The sequence below is a fragment of the Vicugna pacos genome, chromosome X (genome assembly GCF_048564905.1).
Source record: "Vicugna pacos chromosome X, VicPac4, whole genome shotgun sequence".
Lineage (NCBI taxonomy): Eukaryota > Metazoa > Chordata > Mammalia > Artiodactyla > Camelidae > Vicugna > Vicugna pacos.
In genome coordinates this window covers 54,846,597-54,863,379 of record NC_133023.1, presented here as the reverse complement: position 1 = coordinate 54,863,379, position 16,783 = coordinate 54,846,597, and the positions used below count along the sequence as shown (strand labels likewise).

The 16,783-nt window shown below is 35.6% G+C and overlaps 1 non-coding gene across 1 annotated transcript; it reads left to right on the top strand.

Moving 5' to 3' along the window:
- The first annotated feature begins 348 nt into the window (after positions 1 to 348).
- TRNAS-ACU (transfer RNA serine (anticodon ACU)) lies at positions 349 to 421 on the top strand. The gene has a single exon. It is a non-coding gene; the product is annotated as a tRNA-Ser (tRNA).
- The last annotated feature ends 16,362 nt before the right edge of the window (positions 422 to 16,783 follow it).

Below are 16,783 nucleotides of genomic sequence, written 5' to 3'. Positions count from 1 at the left end.
AGGGAGAGAGGGAGGGAGGGAAGGAGTACTGTATTGAATGCTGCTGAGAACCAAAGTAAGATGAGGAGTGAAAGACATCTGTTAGATTTAGTTACCTTTGCAATAGCTATTTCCATGGAGTGATAACAAGTGGGAAGGACGTTGAGTACACAGCTCATTTAGGAATTTTCCCCTTTATCAACTCCCACCTTCTTTTATCATTTCTCTTCTGGATTACTAAAGTAGCTTTCAGAGTGGCCTTTTTGTGTCTACAGCTACTGTCCAATCTGTTTTCTGCACAGCAGCTAGAGTGGTCTTTCTAAAACTGATAGATGACTCCAGTAAGCTTTAAAAATTCCCTAGTGGTGGGGAGGGTATAGCTCAGTGGTAGAGCACATGCTTACTATGCAGGAGGTCCTGAGTTCAATCCCCAGTACTTCCATTTTAACAAACAAACAAACCTAATTACCTCCCCCTCCAAAAAAATTTAAAAATTAAAAAAAATTCCCTATTGTTTTCAGTGTAAAAGCCAAATCCTCTACTCATCTACGTAAATTCCATGCTTCAAACCTGGTGAACTACTTCCAGTTCCCAGAGAAAGCTGTGTTCTTTCCTACCTCCATGCCTTCACACATACAATTCCTTCTCCATCTTTTTGTTTCCATTCACATTTTTCTTGGCTAATTTCTGCTCATCTTTCAAGGCTCATTTCAGGCTTCCCTTTTACTTCCTTTTGGAGGTCTCCCTTGGTTTTCCCGGGCTGGAATTAGGTATCCGTGTGTGTTCATAGCACCTGTGCTTTCAGGTGTGCCTCTGTATCCCGCCAGCACCTTGTGCCTTTTTTACTTACCATACTATATACTTTCTGTAGTTGACCCTTTCTTTTAATTTTTAATAAAAAGCATTTTGATTCTTCAGGTAATACAGGAATATATATTTATTGTTTAAGTCAAACATTTTAGATAGTTCTTCTTTCTGGCTCCCCACTGCAGGTCCCTGTCCCAGAGGAAATCAGTGTTATCGGGTTGGTATTTGTTTTTCCAGATCATCTTCTGTGTATTTAAAAATAGAAATATGTTTGTGCTTTTTTACTCCTATAAGTGATACTCTACATTGTTCCTCAGCTTGCTCAGCAATATACCTGAGAATGAGGTGAATCAGTGGTTCTGACATGGGACATGTTGCACGCTGTTCTAGAGAATGCATGTACCCTTTCCCACTCCTCCTTTTTTAGTTGTGGTAAAATAAACATAACATAAAATTTACCATTTAACAATTTTTTCATTTTTAATTGAAGTTTAATTGATGTACATTATGTTACAGGTGTACAACATACTGATTCACGATTTTTAGATTTCCATTTATAGTTATTATAAAATGTTGGCTATATTCCCGTGTTGTACAATGTATCCTTGCAGCTTATTTATTTTATACATAGTAATTTGTACCTCTTAATCCTCTACCCCTATCTTGCCCCTCCCCAATCCCTCTCCCCAGTGGTCACCACTAGTTTGTTCTCTATATCTGTGAGTCTGTTTCTTTTTTGTTACATTAAATAATTTTTAAGTTCAGTGTCATTAAGTATATTCACATTGTGTATAACCATCACCACCTCCCATATGCAGAACTTTTTTCATCTTCCCAAACTAAAATTCCATACCCACTATGCAATAATTCCCCATTTCCCCCTCTTCCAAGGCCCTGGCAACCACTGTTCTACTTTATGTCTGTAAATTTGACTGTTTAGGCATCTCATATTAGTGTAGTCACAGAGAATTTTTTTGTGACTGATTTATTTCACATAGCATAATGTCTTCAAGTTTCACCTATGTTGTAGCATGTGTCAGAATTTCCTTCCCTTTTAAGGTTGAATACTATTCCATTGTATGTATATATCACATTTTGTCTATCCATCTGTCTGTCGATGAGCACTTGCATTGCCTCCACATTTTGACTATTTTGAACAATGCTGCTGTGAAAATGGATGTACAAATATCTATTCAAGTCCTTGCTTCTAATTCTTTTGAGCACACTGCTGGATCACATGGCAATTCCCATTTCCCTTTTGATGGACATTTAGATCAATGCTACTCAAACTGTGTTCCGCAGACTGGTGCCAGTCATGAACTATCACTCGTCTACGATGAGGTAAATACAGAAGTTGAGAGTAAGCATTAAAACTTTTGTAGCAATTTGATGTTGCCATGACATCCAAGTGCATGATCACTTTTCTAGCAATTCTTTTTTTTCTCTACAAAGGTATGAGTTCATAACAGATGGGAAATTTATTTTAAAAACCTGATCCTTTACCACATATAATTTGAGAATCACTGAGAGGTAGTTTCTAGTTTTCTGTTTTTTTTCCCCCATTAACTCTTTTTGTGGACGTATGCAAGTGTTTCTCTAGGGTAGGTAATGAAGAATGGAATTACTGGGTAGACAGGGGTGCACCTTTTACATTTTAATAGTACAAAATTGCTCATCAAAAAGCTGAATATTTCCAACAACAGTATATGAGAGCACCTATTTCCCTATACCTCTGCCAAGACTTGATATGAGTCTTTTAAAACTTTTTAAACTCTGTAAGGCAAAAGGTGATATTTTGGTTTCATAGTCTCTGATTGTTAGTCAATTTATGTATCTTCCTTTCAAGTGTTTATTCGTATTTGCACTTCCTCTTCTATTACTTGCTTGTTATATCTTTTGCTCATGTTTCTATTAGGTTGATTTGTGGGAGTTAGAGATATTTTTTGGATATTAATTATCTGTTGTCTATATGTGTTGCAAACATTTCCCCCAATCTAGACTTCTTTTGTATTTATTTATATCTTTAGAATAGAAACTTTAAATTTTTATGTATATATCACCAAATACATCATTCTTTTCCTTTATGGCATTTTGCTTGTTTTGTCTTGCTTAAGAAGGCTGCCCCTACTCCAAGGTTTTAAAGATATTCACTTATATTTTCTTCTCATGTTTCTGCCTCCTTTTTTTAACAGCTGTGTTGAGGTATGATTGATGTACAATAAACTGTGAATACTTAAAGGATATAATCTGGTGGATTTTGACATATGTACACGCCCATTAAAGTATCACCACAATCAATCTAATGAACATGTCCATCACCCCACAAAGTCTGCTTATTCCTTTGTTCTCATGCATTTCTGAATGTGTATGTGTTTGTATATATGTGTGTGCTAAGATTATATATTTTTTCATTTTTTTATTAAAGAATAATTTACATATAGTAAAATTCACCCTTTTTAGTATACATTTCTGCACGTTTTGACAGATGCATACAAGTGTGTAACAACTACCACAATCAAGATATAGAATAGATCCATCACTTCAAAAAATTCCCCAGTTCCCTTTTATGGTCAGCTCCTCCCTACTTCCTAGTACTCACTGCCTGTTTTCTGTCATAGTTTTGCCTTTTCAAAACTGTCATATAAATGAATCATACAGTATATGACCTTTAGAGACTGGCTTATTCCAATTCGCACACTACCTTTAAAATATATTCATATTGTTGATTGTATCAGTAGTTTGTTCCTTTTTATTGCTGAGTAGATTCCGATGTATGGATGTACCACAGTTTGTTTTTCCATTCCCCAGTTGAGGGACGTTTGGGTTGTTTCCAGCATTTGATGATTACAAATGCAGTCACTGTAAACATTAGCATCAGGCTTCTGTGAGAACGTTAAGTTTTTATTTCACTTGGGTGAACGCCTAGGAGTGGGATTGCTAGGTTGTATAGTCAGTGTATATTTACCTTCATAAGAAACTGCCAAACTGTTTTCCAAAGTGGTTATACAATTTTGCACTCCTTTCAGTGATATATGAGAGTTCCAGTTACTTCTAGTTCCCTGGCACTTGGTAGTGTCAGTTTTTTGTTGTTGTTGTTTTAAAGATGCTCTAACAGGTATGTAATGGTTTTCGTTGTGGTTTTAATTTGTATTTTCCTGATGACTTAATGGTGTTGAGCATCTTTGGTATAGTGTGTTCAAATCTTTTGCCCACTTAAAAAATTGGATTATTTGTTTTCTAGTTATTGAGTTTTGAAAGTTCTTATATATTCTGGGTACAGGTCCTTTATCACATATGTGATTTGCAAACATTTCCTCTCAATCTGTAGCTTGTCTTTTCATTCTCTTACCAGCATCTTTTGAAGAGCAGAAGTTCATAATTTTGATGATGTTCAATATATCAATTTTTTCTTTTATGACTCATGCTTTTGGTTTCATATCTAAGGAATCTTTGTCTGACATAGGTTGTTTTTGAGTTTGTTTTTTAAGTTTTATTCTTTAAACTGTCTAGAATTTATTTATGTGAGTGATGTGAGATATTGCTATAACTTAATTTTTTTCCAAACAGATAGCTAATTGTCCCAATACTATTTACTGACTTTCTCCAATGATTTGAAATGCCAACTTTCTCATATATCAAATTCCCTTAGACACATGAATCTGTTTCTGGACCTTTTTGTTGTTGTTGTTGTTGTTCCACTGATGTACTTGTTTGTTCTTATGCCAGTGTTAATGTCAATATCAGTATGAAAATTACTACTGTGGCTTTATCGTAAATTTTTATACCTGACAAGGTAAGTTTTCCTTTGTTATTTAAAACATTTCTTGGCAAATCTAGCTCATTTTTCCTTCCACAGGAATTTCTAGAATTGTTCCACAAACGATCTTGTTGAGATTTTAGTCGAGATTACATTGAATTTTCAGCTTAATATGGGGAGACTTTATTTATGTCTTTACATGATTGAGTTTTCCCAGCCAGGGACACAGTATATCTGTCCATTTATTTAGGTCTTCATTAATGATATGTCTCTTATTTAGGCCTTTTTATGTTTTATACTTTTTGTAATCCTTTGTTTACTTCTCTCTTTTTCTCCTTCATAAACTTTTCAAGTGTGGGAACCTTTTTGTTTTGTCTCTGTATTTATAGTGCCTGGCAGATAGTAGGTTGCTCAATAAATGTTCGATGAACAAGTTACATTACAGTAATTGTTCGAGAATTTGATTACAAACTATAGGCTTTTTCCTGAGGAAAAAAAGCACAAATGTACACAAAATTTTGCATGAAGTTCCAAGGAATACATGGATACTTTCCCTGATGCCCATCCATAAACCTCGTGTTAAGTACCCCTCGTCAAAGTGATAGATAAATCCTATAACAGTGGTTGAGGGAAGGATTTTATCTCTACCACAGGGTATCAGGGAAAGCCTCATCAAAAAAAAAAATCTTTGATCTGAGACTTAAAGAAGGAGTAGGAGTTTCCTGGACTTTCAGATTGAGGTAAGGGCACTTAATGCTGAAGGGTCCAGTTAACCTGAAAGCCAGTTTGTCCTACAAGCCTCCTTGATCATTTGCCATTTTGTTCTCTCTTCCTTGGGTTTCCTGCTACCCTTCCACACCTTGCCTCACCCCCATTCATCTACTGTTGCCTCTCTTGTCAGTTCTTTGCACTGTGTTTTCTGGAAAACTGATTTCATTGTAAACAAACTCTACTGTAAATTTCCTCCCCCAGTTCTCGTCACTTGCTTTAACTGAAACCTTTCTTATCCCCAAGGGCATGCCTCCCTTATTGCTATGGCTCTTGAGTGAAAGCCTCACATAATTTGTTTAACCAGTGTTCTTACTGATGAACATTTAGGTTGTTTCTAGTTTTTTGGTCTGTTTTTGTTTTGGTTTGGTTTGGTATTTTTTGCTATTATAGATAATGTCACAATGAACATCCTTACATCTCTGAGTATGTGTGAATGTATTTGTAGGATAGATGTGTGGAATTGGAGCTGCTGAATCACATGGCGTATGAATTTTAAAATTCGATAAATACTGCCAAATTTTTATCCAGAAAGTTTGTTCTAATGTACATTCTTACCAACCATACATGACAGTGCCAAATTTTAGATCTCACCGGTATTGGAGAGTTATTTATCTTTTTAAGTCATTTTAGTCATTGGTCATTTTTATTTGTTTCACAGAAGTTATCATCGTTTTCCTTCCCTGCTTTCAGACCATTGCTTTCACCCTTCAGATTAAAAGTTTCTCCTCTGAGGCTCATGCCTTCTGGCAGTGTTACTTTTTATTCCTTCTTGATGTAGTCACTTATTGACTTCTTTTATATCTCCTTTTATATACTCTGAGGATTGGGGCATCTGGCTCTTACTCTCCCCTATACCCAAACTCCTGGTCTTCACCTGCTAGCTGGTCACAGTGCTCTGTGGATGGACTGGCCAAGCAACACTGTAGCTGCAGAGTTGCCTGGCCATCACTTGTGCCCTTCTCCACTCTACTTCTGCAACAGAACCCCTCCACCCGCTTCTGGTCATTTCCCAGAATTACTCTACTGAAAATGTAAAATTCCATCATCTCATTTTCTGTCCTTGACTTTGGACTGTTCCAGCTTTCTCATTACCTTAATCCTTTCAGAATTGCCCTTCAGATCCATAACCCCTCCATTTTCTTTTTCAAAACATGTGTTCTCATTATTTTAAAAGTAATATGTATTATAAAAGATTAGCTTCATAACATATACCTTCAACCTGAAGAGTGTAAGTCTCTGGTAATCCTATCACCGAGATAACCACTGATAGGAATTGAGTGTAAGTCTCGCAGAATTTCATCCATACATACACTTTTATATAATTTTTATAATAATGGGCACAAGCTATATTTTATACACCACTCTGCAATTTCCTTTTTGCATACTGTCTTTTGGACATTTTTGTCACTTTATACATATAGCATCAATGCATTCATGTTTTTTAAATTTAACTTTTTTTTTGAGGTATAAGTGGACATATAAAATAATAATTTCAGGTATACAGCATAATGATTTGGTATTTTATATATTGCAAAATGATCACTACAGTAAGTCTAGTTAACATCAATCACTGTACATGGTTACATTTTTTTCTTGTGGTGAGAACTTTTCAGATTTACTCTCTTAGCAATTTTGAGATATGCAATACAGAATTATTAATTATAGTTACCATGCTATACATTACATCCCCATGATTTAGTTATTTTTTTAACTGGATAGTTGTATCTTTTGACTCCTTTCATCCATTTCACCCCCCATCTCTGGCAACCACCAGTTTGTTCTCTTGTATCTGTGAGCTTGGTTTGTTTTGTTTTAGTTTTTGTTTGTTTGTTTGCTACTTTTTAGATTCCACAGGCAAGTGAAGTCATACAGTATTTGTATTTTTCTGTCTGACTTATTTCCCTTAGCATAATGCCTGCAAGGGCCACCCATGTTGTCACAGATGGCAAGATTTCCTTCTTTTTTGTGGCTGAGCAATATTCTGTTGTATATATTTCCCATATCATCTTTATCCATTTATCCACTGATGGATATTTAAGTTGTTCCCATATCTTGACTATTGTAAATAATGCTGCACTGAACATGGGAGTGCATATACCTTTTTGAGTTGGTGTTTTCACTTTCTTCATCCTCTCCAGCACTTGGTATGGTCAGCCTTAAATTTTAGCCATTCTGGTGTGTAGTAGTATCTTGTTATAGTTTTACTATGCATTTCCTTGATAACTAATGATGTCAAGCACTTCTGCATGTGCTTATTGACTATTCATACATATTTCTTTGTGAAGTGTCTATTCAAATATTTTCCCCATTTTCAAATTGGATTGCCTGCCTTTTTAAGAATTTAATGATAAGACTTCTTTCTTGTGGTACTTTTTAATTAAGACTTTATTTTTTTTCAGGAAATGTTTAGGTTCAAAACAAAATTGATGGGAAGGGGCAGAGATTTCCCATATACTCCTTGCGCCCATGCAGACAAATGAAGTTTTTACACCTGCTGCTGGCAGGGAGGTTGGGAAACTAGTACACTCAGGCAGTGCTGGTAGAGGTGGTTCCTTTAGCTCCTATTAAGACTGTGGGGAAGGAGCCTCCTCTTGTACCTACAGGTCTGGTTGCTATGGCCACAGACCATCCAGTAAACAAAGATGCCATTTATCTTTCTCCTATATTGTGACTTTCAACACATTCCATATATTTTGACAACATCTTCTAAGATAGGAGTTCTTTATATACTCTGGTTACAAGTTCTTTGTCAGATACATGTTTTGCAAATATTTTCTCCTAGTCTGTCACTTGCTATTCATTTTCTTCTTGGTGATTTTTCATGAACAGGTTTTTTAATTTGGTGAAATCTAATTTATAATTTTTCTTTTATTGCTTTTCTATATTCTTTCTAAGAAAGCTTTGTCTATCCTCAGGTCTCAAAGATCCTTTCCTGAGTTTTCTTCTAGAAGCTTCATAGTTTTAATAGTTATCTTTTATAATTAGTTCCTGATCCATCTTCCATTTGTTTTCTAAAACTTTCAGCTTTGTTGAGGTATAATTGACATTTAATTAGTTTGTTGTGAATGGTGTGAGGTTAGGGTCGAGCTTTATTTTTCCTATATTGATATCCAGTTATTCCAGCACCATTTGTTGAAAGACTTTTCCTTTCCCCAATTCAATACTGCTTTGTCAAAAATCAAATTACTTTATATGTATAGGGCTTTCTATTCTGTTCCATTGACCTATTTGTCTATCAAATATTATAGCTTTGTAGTAAATCTTAAAATCAAGAATACAGGTCCTCCAATTTTTTTATTCTTTTTTGAGACTGCTTTTGATATTTTAGGTCTTTTGTTTTTCTATGTACATTTAAATTTTTAAATTATTTTTTGGGGGGGAAGAGGTAATTGGGTTTATTTATTTATTTATTTGAGGGGGTACTGGGGATTGAACATAGGACCTCGTGCATGCTAAGCATGCACTCTACCACTTGAGCTATACCCTCCCCTGTTGCATGTACATTTTAATATCAGCTTGTCCTGCATGCTTTGTCTAAGACGGCGACCTTCCCTGATAGGGGAGGACTGTTCTTGGGTCAAGGGTGTACGAGTAGCTGCATTCCCCTGCTAGGGCCTCCAGACAAGCTTTTGAGGTCCCTTTGTAGAAGAATGTAGGGTAGTCAAGCTTCCAAAACTCCAGGCACATTCAAATGAGGTGCTTCATGTGGCAATCTGTCTTTCTTAAGGAAAAAATAAAAATAAAATCGGCTTGTCAATTTCTATTTAAAAACCTGGTAGGATTGTGAATACAATTTTATTAAATCTATAGATGAATTTGGGGAGGTTTTACACCTTAACAATATTGAGTCTTCTAATCTAGGAACATGGTATATCCACTTATTTGGGCCTTTAAAAATTTCTCTTAGGAATGTTTTGTAACTTTCAGTGTAGACGTTTCTGGATCAGTTTTAATGGATATTATCAAATGCCTTCTGGAAATATACTAGTTTGTATTATCAACAGTAATATATTTTCTCATACTTTCATCAACACTGCGTTTTATCAATGTTTTTATTCTTTGCCAGTCTCATAGGTTAAATTTATATCTCATGTTTATTGGCATGTCTTTGACTAGTGGTGAGGTTAAACATATTTTCACAAACTGTATTTATTATCTGTATATAATTTTTCATGAATTCCCTGTTCTTATCCTTTGCCCATTTTTCTGTTGGGGGGTTCATCATTTTCATGTTGATTTATAATGATTTATAAAAGCTTTTTGTATGTTAGGGAGGTAGGGGTGTGTGTGTGTGTGATAAGTAGAGAAGTAAGTAGTATTGTCTTTACAACATGAGGAAATTGAGGCTGAGAAAAGCTAAGTGACTTTCCCAAGGTCATACAAATAATACGTGATAGAGCAAGAATTTGAATCTTGGTCTTTGTGACACAAAATACCATATTCTTTTTTTTTTAACATTTTTTATTGATTTATAATCATTTTACAATGTTGTGTCAAATTCCAGTGTTCAGCACAATTTTTCAGTCATTCATGGACATATACACACTCATTGTCACATTTTTTTCTCTGTGAGTTATCATAACATTTTGTGTATATTTCCCTGTGCTATACAGTGTAATCTTGTTTATCTATTCTACAATTTGGAAATCCCAGTCTATCCCTTCCCACCCTCTACCCCCCTGGTAACCACAAGTCTGTATTCTCTGTCCATGAGTCTATTTCTGTCCTGTATTTATGCTTTGTTTTTGTTTGTTTGTTTGTTTTTGTTTTTGTTTTTTAGATTCCACATATGAGCGATCTCATATGGTATTTTTCTTTCTCTTTCTGGCTTACTTCACTTAGAATGACATTCTCTAGGAGCATCCATGTTGCTGCAAATGGCGTTATGTTGTCGGTCAAAATACCATATTCTTTCTGTTACATAAAGGCTATTTTTAGTCTCTTAATAGCTTTTTCAAGTCCTATAAAAAATCATTAAGATTGCTGTCTCCTTGAGGAGGAGATCAAAATGGTGGAGTATGAGGATGCTGAGCTCACCTACCCCCACAAACACATCAGAAATACACCTGCATGTGGAGCAATTCTCACTGAAAACAAACTGGAGAAAGGCAGAAAGACTTTTCTACAACCAAGGTCGTAAAGAAAAATCTACACAAAGTCGGGTAGAAAGGGAGGAGAAGCAGTCTGGTCCAGTCAGGAACTGCGCACTTAGGAGGGGACCGAGGAGATCCTCCCTGGGGAGCGAGCGGTTCCTCTTAGCTGGTTTGAAAACTAGTGGGACTAATAAGAGTGCTGTAAGAAACCTAGACTCCGCTCCTCAGGAGCATGCACACACTTGCTTACTCCCAAAACAAGGCAGAGGAAGCAGATTGAAAATGCCCGGGACTCAGGCTAGTTTCCCGTGACCACCCCCACATGTGCCGTGGGCACGCCAAATGCCCACCATGGCCCCTCTGGCTCAAGTGCAGCTCCTCGCTAGGGTGAGGGCTGCTGTTGCTGAGAAGAGTGTGCAGTTGTGGGGGACAGAGTTGGCTTGGACCTGGCGCTACATCTGAACGGAGATACAAAAAAAAATCATAAGAGAATACTATGAAGAGTTATATGCCAACAAATTGGACAATCTAGAAGAAATGGGTAAATTTCTAAAAACATATAATCTTCCAAGACTGAATGGATTAAAGACCTAAATGTAAGACCAGAAACCATAAAACTACAAGAAACAGGTAGAACACTCTGACGTAAATAGTAGCAATACATCTTTTTTGGATCTGTCTCTTATGGCAGAGGAAACAGAATCAAAATAAACAAATGGGGCCTGATTAAACTTAAGCTTTTGCACAGCAAAGGAAACTGTAGACAAAACAAAATGACAACCTACTGAATGTGAGAAAGTATTTACAAATGATAAGACCCATAAAAGGTTAATAATCCAAAATATATAAACAGCTCATACAATTCAATACCAAAACAAACAAACAAACAAACCAAATTAAAAAATGAGCAGAAGACTTGAATAGACATTTTTCCAAAGAAGACATTCAGAGAGACAGCAGGCATGTGAAAAGATGCTCAACATCACTAATCAGAGAAATGCAAATCCAAGCTACAATGAGATATCACCTCACACCTGTCAGAATGGCTTTTACCAAAAAGTCTACAAATAACAAATGTTGGCAAGGATGTGGAGAAAAGGGAACCCTTGTACACTGTTGGTGGGAATGTAAATTGGTGCAGCCACTGTGGAAAACAGTATGGAGGTTCCTCAAAAAACTAAAACTAGCACTGTCATGATATCCAAATACAATGAAAACACTAATTTGAAAAGATATATGCACCCCATGTTCACACCAGTATTATTTACAATAGCCAAGATATGGAAGCAACCTAAGTGTCCATCGACAGATGAATGAATAAAGATGATGTGATATATACACATTCTATATATAATGGAATATTACTTAGCCATAAAAGAATGAAAATTTGCCACTTGCAACAACATGGATGGACTTGGAAGTTAGTGAATTATGCTTAGTGAATTAAGTCAGAGACAGAAAGACAAATACTGTATGGTATCACTTTTATGTGGAATCTTAAAAATAAAAGAAGCAAATGAATATAACAAAACGGAAACAGAACTATAGAGAGCAAACTAGTGGGAGAGGGAAGGGTGGGGGGCAAGAGCAGAGTATGGGATTAAGAGGTACAAACTATTATGTATGAAATAAATAAACAAGGATATATTATACAGCACAGGGAACATAGCCAATTTCTTAATAACTATAAATGGAGTATAATCTATAGAAATTTTGAATCACTATGTTATATACCTGAAACAAATGTAATATTGTAAATCAACTATACTTTAATTTAAAAAAAAGGTTACTGCCTCTTGCTAAAAGCTTTGGTTTTAGAATTTGGCTCCTACTGTTAGTCTTATCAGTACTTTAGAGAACATTTAGTATGTGTCCCTTTTTAAAAAAAAATCATTCAAAGCTTTTAAAAACTTATTACTTTGAAATAATGTCAAACATAAAAGTTGGAAGAATAGTGCAAAGAACTTCCATACCCAGATTCATACATTTTTAATGTGTTCCACATTTGCTTATTCTGTCTCCATCTCTCTGTGTATTTTTGAATCACTTTGAGTAATTTGCAGACATAAATTTCTTGTACTCCTAAATCCTTAAGCATGTCTTTTCCTAAGAACAGGGACATTCTCTTACAAAACCACAGTGTAATGATCAAAATCAGGAAAATTAACATTGACACAATACTATTACTGTCTGTATTCAGATTTTACCTCTTGTCTCAATAATGTCCTTTATAGCAATTTTTCCCCAGTCCAGATTACAACCCAGTAGTATTTATTGAATTCATTCATCATATTGCTTTAGTCTCCTTTAATCTGGAATGGTTCCTCAGTCTTTTTTTCTTTCATGAAGTAGGCATTTTTGAAGAATTCAAGCCTGTTATTTTGTAGAATGTCCCTTAGTTTGAGTTTGTCTGATGCTTCCTAATGACTGGCTTCAGGTTATGTATTTTTTAGTAGGAATATTACAGAAGTGATATAGTCTCAGTGCATTACAACAGTAGGTATACAATATCAATTTGCCCTGTGAATGCCCATGTTAAGTTTGATTATTTGGTTAAAGTGGAGTCTGCCAGGTTTCTCCATTGTAAATTTACTAAATTTCCCTTTGTAATTAATATACAATTTGTAGGGGGATAATTTGAGACTATATAAATGTCTTGCTCCTCAATAAACTTTCACCCAATAGTTTTTTAACATTTATTGATGATTCTTACCTGAATCAGTTATTACTATGATGTTTGAAAAATGGTGGCTAGAAGTAAAGAAACAATCCCCTTTAAAATAGCACCCAAAGTAATAAAATACCTAGGAATAAATCTAACCAAGGAGGTGAAAGAATTATATACAGAAAACTATAAACCATTAATGAAGGAAATTAAAGAAGACTTTAAAAAATGGAAAGATATCCCATGCTCTTGGATTGGAAGAATCAATATTGTTAAAGTGGTCACACTACCCAAGGCAATCTACAGATTTAATGCAATCCCTATCAAATTACCCAGGACATATTTCACAGAACTAGAACAAATCATAATACAATTTATATGGAAACATCAAAGACCTGGAATTGCCAAAGCACTACTGAAGAGAAAGAAAGAGGCTGGAGGAATAACTCTCCCAGACTTCAGACAATACTATAGAGCTACAGTCATCAAGACAGCATGGTATAGGTACCAAAACAGACATATAGACCAATGGAATAGAATAGAGAGCCCAGAAATGAACCCACAAACTTTTGGTCAACTCATCTTCGAAAAAGGAGGCAAGAATATACAATGGAATAAAGACAGTCTCTAAATACATCTTTATTTCTGCATTTATTAGTTGGCATTCTACTGCAAAGAAGCACTTTCCCTTTATCCCATGTATTGATTGATTGATTATCAGTATGATACATGGATTCTTATTTTTTGCATGAGTTGTAATGTTTTTATTCTGTAATTATTCTGTTTGATGTTTAAATTGGCCCAGATTTGGCCAGTGGGAGCCCTTTCAAGCTGATTTCTGTGTCCATTTCTGTGTCCCCACCATTCTTTAGCACATCCTTACTTTCTGGGAGAACAAGAATATTTCAGACTTATATTTCCCCTGACATAGCCCTAGCATCAGCTATTTTACGAAGGAGCTTTGGCTCCCTTAAATGAGGAATGATATTTAGAAACCAAGATCTGGGTGCTAGGTATACTTACTGCTACTGGAGTGTTATGACTTTTGGCTTTTTTTTTTTTTTTTTTGCAGAGAGACCTAGGAATTATCCCAGGCTTTTGAATCTCTCTCAATATCCCCGCCAAGTGATTGTCTAGGCCTGTGCTTGAACACTTTATTATTTGAGGAAATCACTCCAGAGACAGTCTCTTCCATTGTTGGGCAGCTCTAATACTTGACAACCCTTTATATTTGAAAACAGTGGTCATTGGTTTCCCCTACTAAGTCTTGTCTTCTCTGTGCTGCCATTATTCTCATGGCAGAATTTTAAGATCTCATCATTCTGGTTATTTTGTTCTGTTCAAACTTCAATATCTCTCTTTAAAGATTGTTATCTAGCATGAAACGTACTATTTCAGGTAATGTTCTGATCACTACAGAGGAGTGGGTCAATGACTTTCTTTGTTCTAGACCCTATGCTGTCACTTGTGCAAGCCAATATTAATTTAGCTTTTTTCTTTTTTTGACAGTCATGTCAAACACTCTGTTGACTTATGTTGAGCCTATAGTTGATTGAAATCTCTAAGAGTAACTCTTCTGCTGTGTTCATCCATTTGATACTGGCACAGTTGTGTTTTAGGACCCAGTACCAGTCTTTAGTTGACCTCTTTCTTTTCAGTTTGTTATATTTAGCCTGTTTTCCCAACTTGTCAAGCTTATTTCGAATCCCAAATGTCATCCAGTTATACTAACTTTCTTTCTAGTTTATCATCTGCAAATTTGATTAGTATGCCATTAGTGTCTCAATAAAGTAATTATTTTAAAATATCAAGAATGGCAGGGTAGAGCTCAGATCTTTTCAGCCTGTCTAGAGACTTTTCCCATGTTAAAATCAATCCATCAGATAAGGGTTGCTGCTGTTCGTCTACCTTTAGCTACTGTTGTATATAGGATCTGAGCCATCAGACTTGTCACAGTACACAATATAGATCCGATTTGTAAATTTTTTCATAGGAAGGCTTATTTCTTGTCAAATGGGGGCCTTTCACGTAGTCCAAACATATTCTTGAGTGGAAATTGACCTGATCTTGCTCAATCTGTGTTGTCCTTGGTGCTAGATGCAAAGAGAAGTGTTTCAGGGAGCCAAGACTATTCTACCTTAATCATAGAATCTTCATTGAATCCAAGAAACTTTTACGGATCATTTAGTTCAAATTTCAAAAATTTGACTGACAAAACCTCCTAATAATGTACCTTTCTCTTTTAATCTGCTAAATCAGTCAACAAGTACTTATACACCTTGTTTAAAAGGAGAAAAGATGCATTATAGAAAGGTGCTCTCAGAATTGTGGATAAGGATGGGAAAAGGTCATTGTCTTAAAATCATATATAATGGATAAAAGTTGCTATACATTTACAGAATTAACCTACCTTAAGAGAGCTTCTGAGTTTTCTTTTAATGAGACTAGAGTATTTTTCAAGTTTCCATCAAAGACTAGAGTGTAGTCTTTGGAAGAAGAGAATGAAGTGTAATAATGCAAAGAAATCCTAAGTTACTTAACTGCCTTATAACTTTGCCATCCAAGCTAGTGATCTGGAGAATGGTGGTTATCAGCAAGGAGCCTGGAAAGGGGAAGAATGATATTTTGTTTCTTTAGCCTTTTCTGAGGGTTCTTTCTGTTGTTTGTTTTTAACTACATAGACAATATGTGAATACTTCTTGTAAATATTAAAACATTACAGGTAAGAATAAGTTTCTTTTCACCAATTCTCTTGCCCCCAGTTCTGGTTAGGTAGGCTTTTTATAGAAATATCTTGAGTAGAGAAAGATAGTTTATCAGGCTGTTATAATTTGATGGGTATATATCCTTTGTGGATAAAAACTCCTTTTGTTTTAAAATTGTGCTCACAGATCAACCTTTTAATATATAGTCTGGACAGCTGAATATGCCTGCCGCGCTAGAGGGACTGCCCTGTACAGATGAGTTCTTGAGGTAAATCTGCTTCCCTTTGTAAATTAATACTTTGGCACATAATCCAGCTAATTGTGGGTGGCTAGTTTGTCTTGCTGACCGCTGTACCTTGGACCACTGAGATGTCACAAACATATTGTTTATTTAGGAGACCTTTCTTCTGTAGTCGGCAACAAGCCTCCTGATCTTAAACAGCTCTTTGACTTCTGTATATAGAGTGGGGGATACAAAGAAAGTAAAAAATAAAAAGCTCCATGAGGAGCTTATAGTTTTACTGGGAAGACTAGAGATGCATGTAAGGCCTTTCTTGAAGAAGATAATACTGTGTATTTAATATAACACAGGACAATAGATAGCAAAGTGTTAATTGGACAGCATGGATGAGGACTATACAAATTTATATTCTCCTTCAGTTCCTGTCATCTCTCCTCATTCGTTCACCTTTTATTTCCTTACCTATTTCTTCACCTCCTGCTCTTCAATTCACAGATTTGGCTTTTCTTCTGCCATTGGCCTGGAATTGCTGGAAATTAAATATCTGGGGCTATAGAGAATGTGTTATGCTTTGCTATTTTTAAAATTAGGGTTATCTTATCCATTCCCATGGCTTCAACTGTTAACTATACACTCACTTTACACAAATGTATGTCCAACCGAGACCTCTTTCCTGGGTTTCAGACCCTGTGTATCCATCTTCTTATGTGGATAGGCGTCTCAAATTCACCATTTCCCATACTGAGCTTTTTCTTCCCCTCCCTG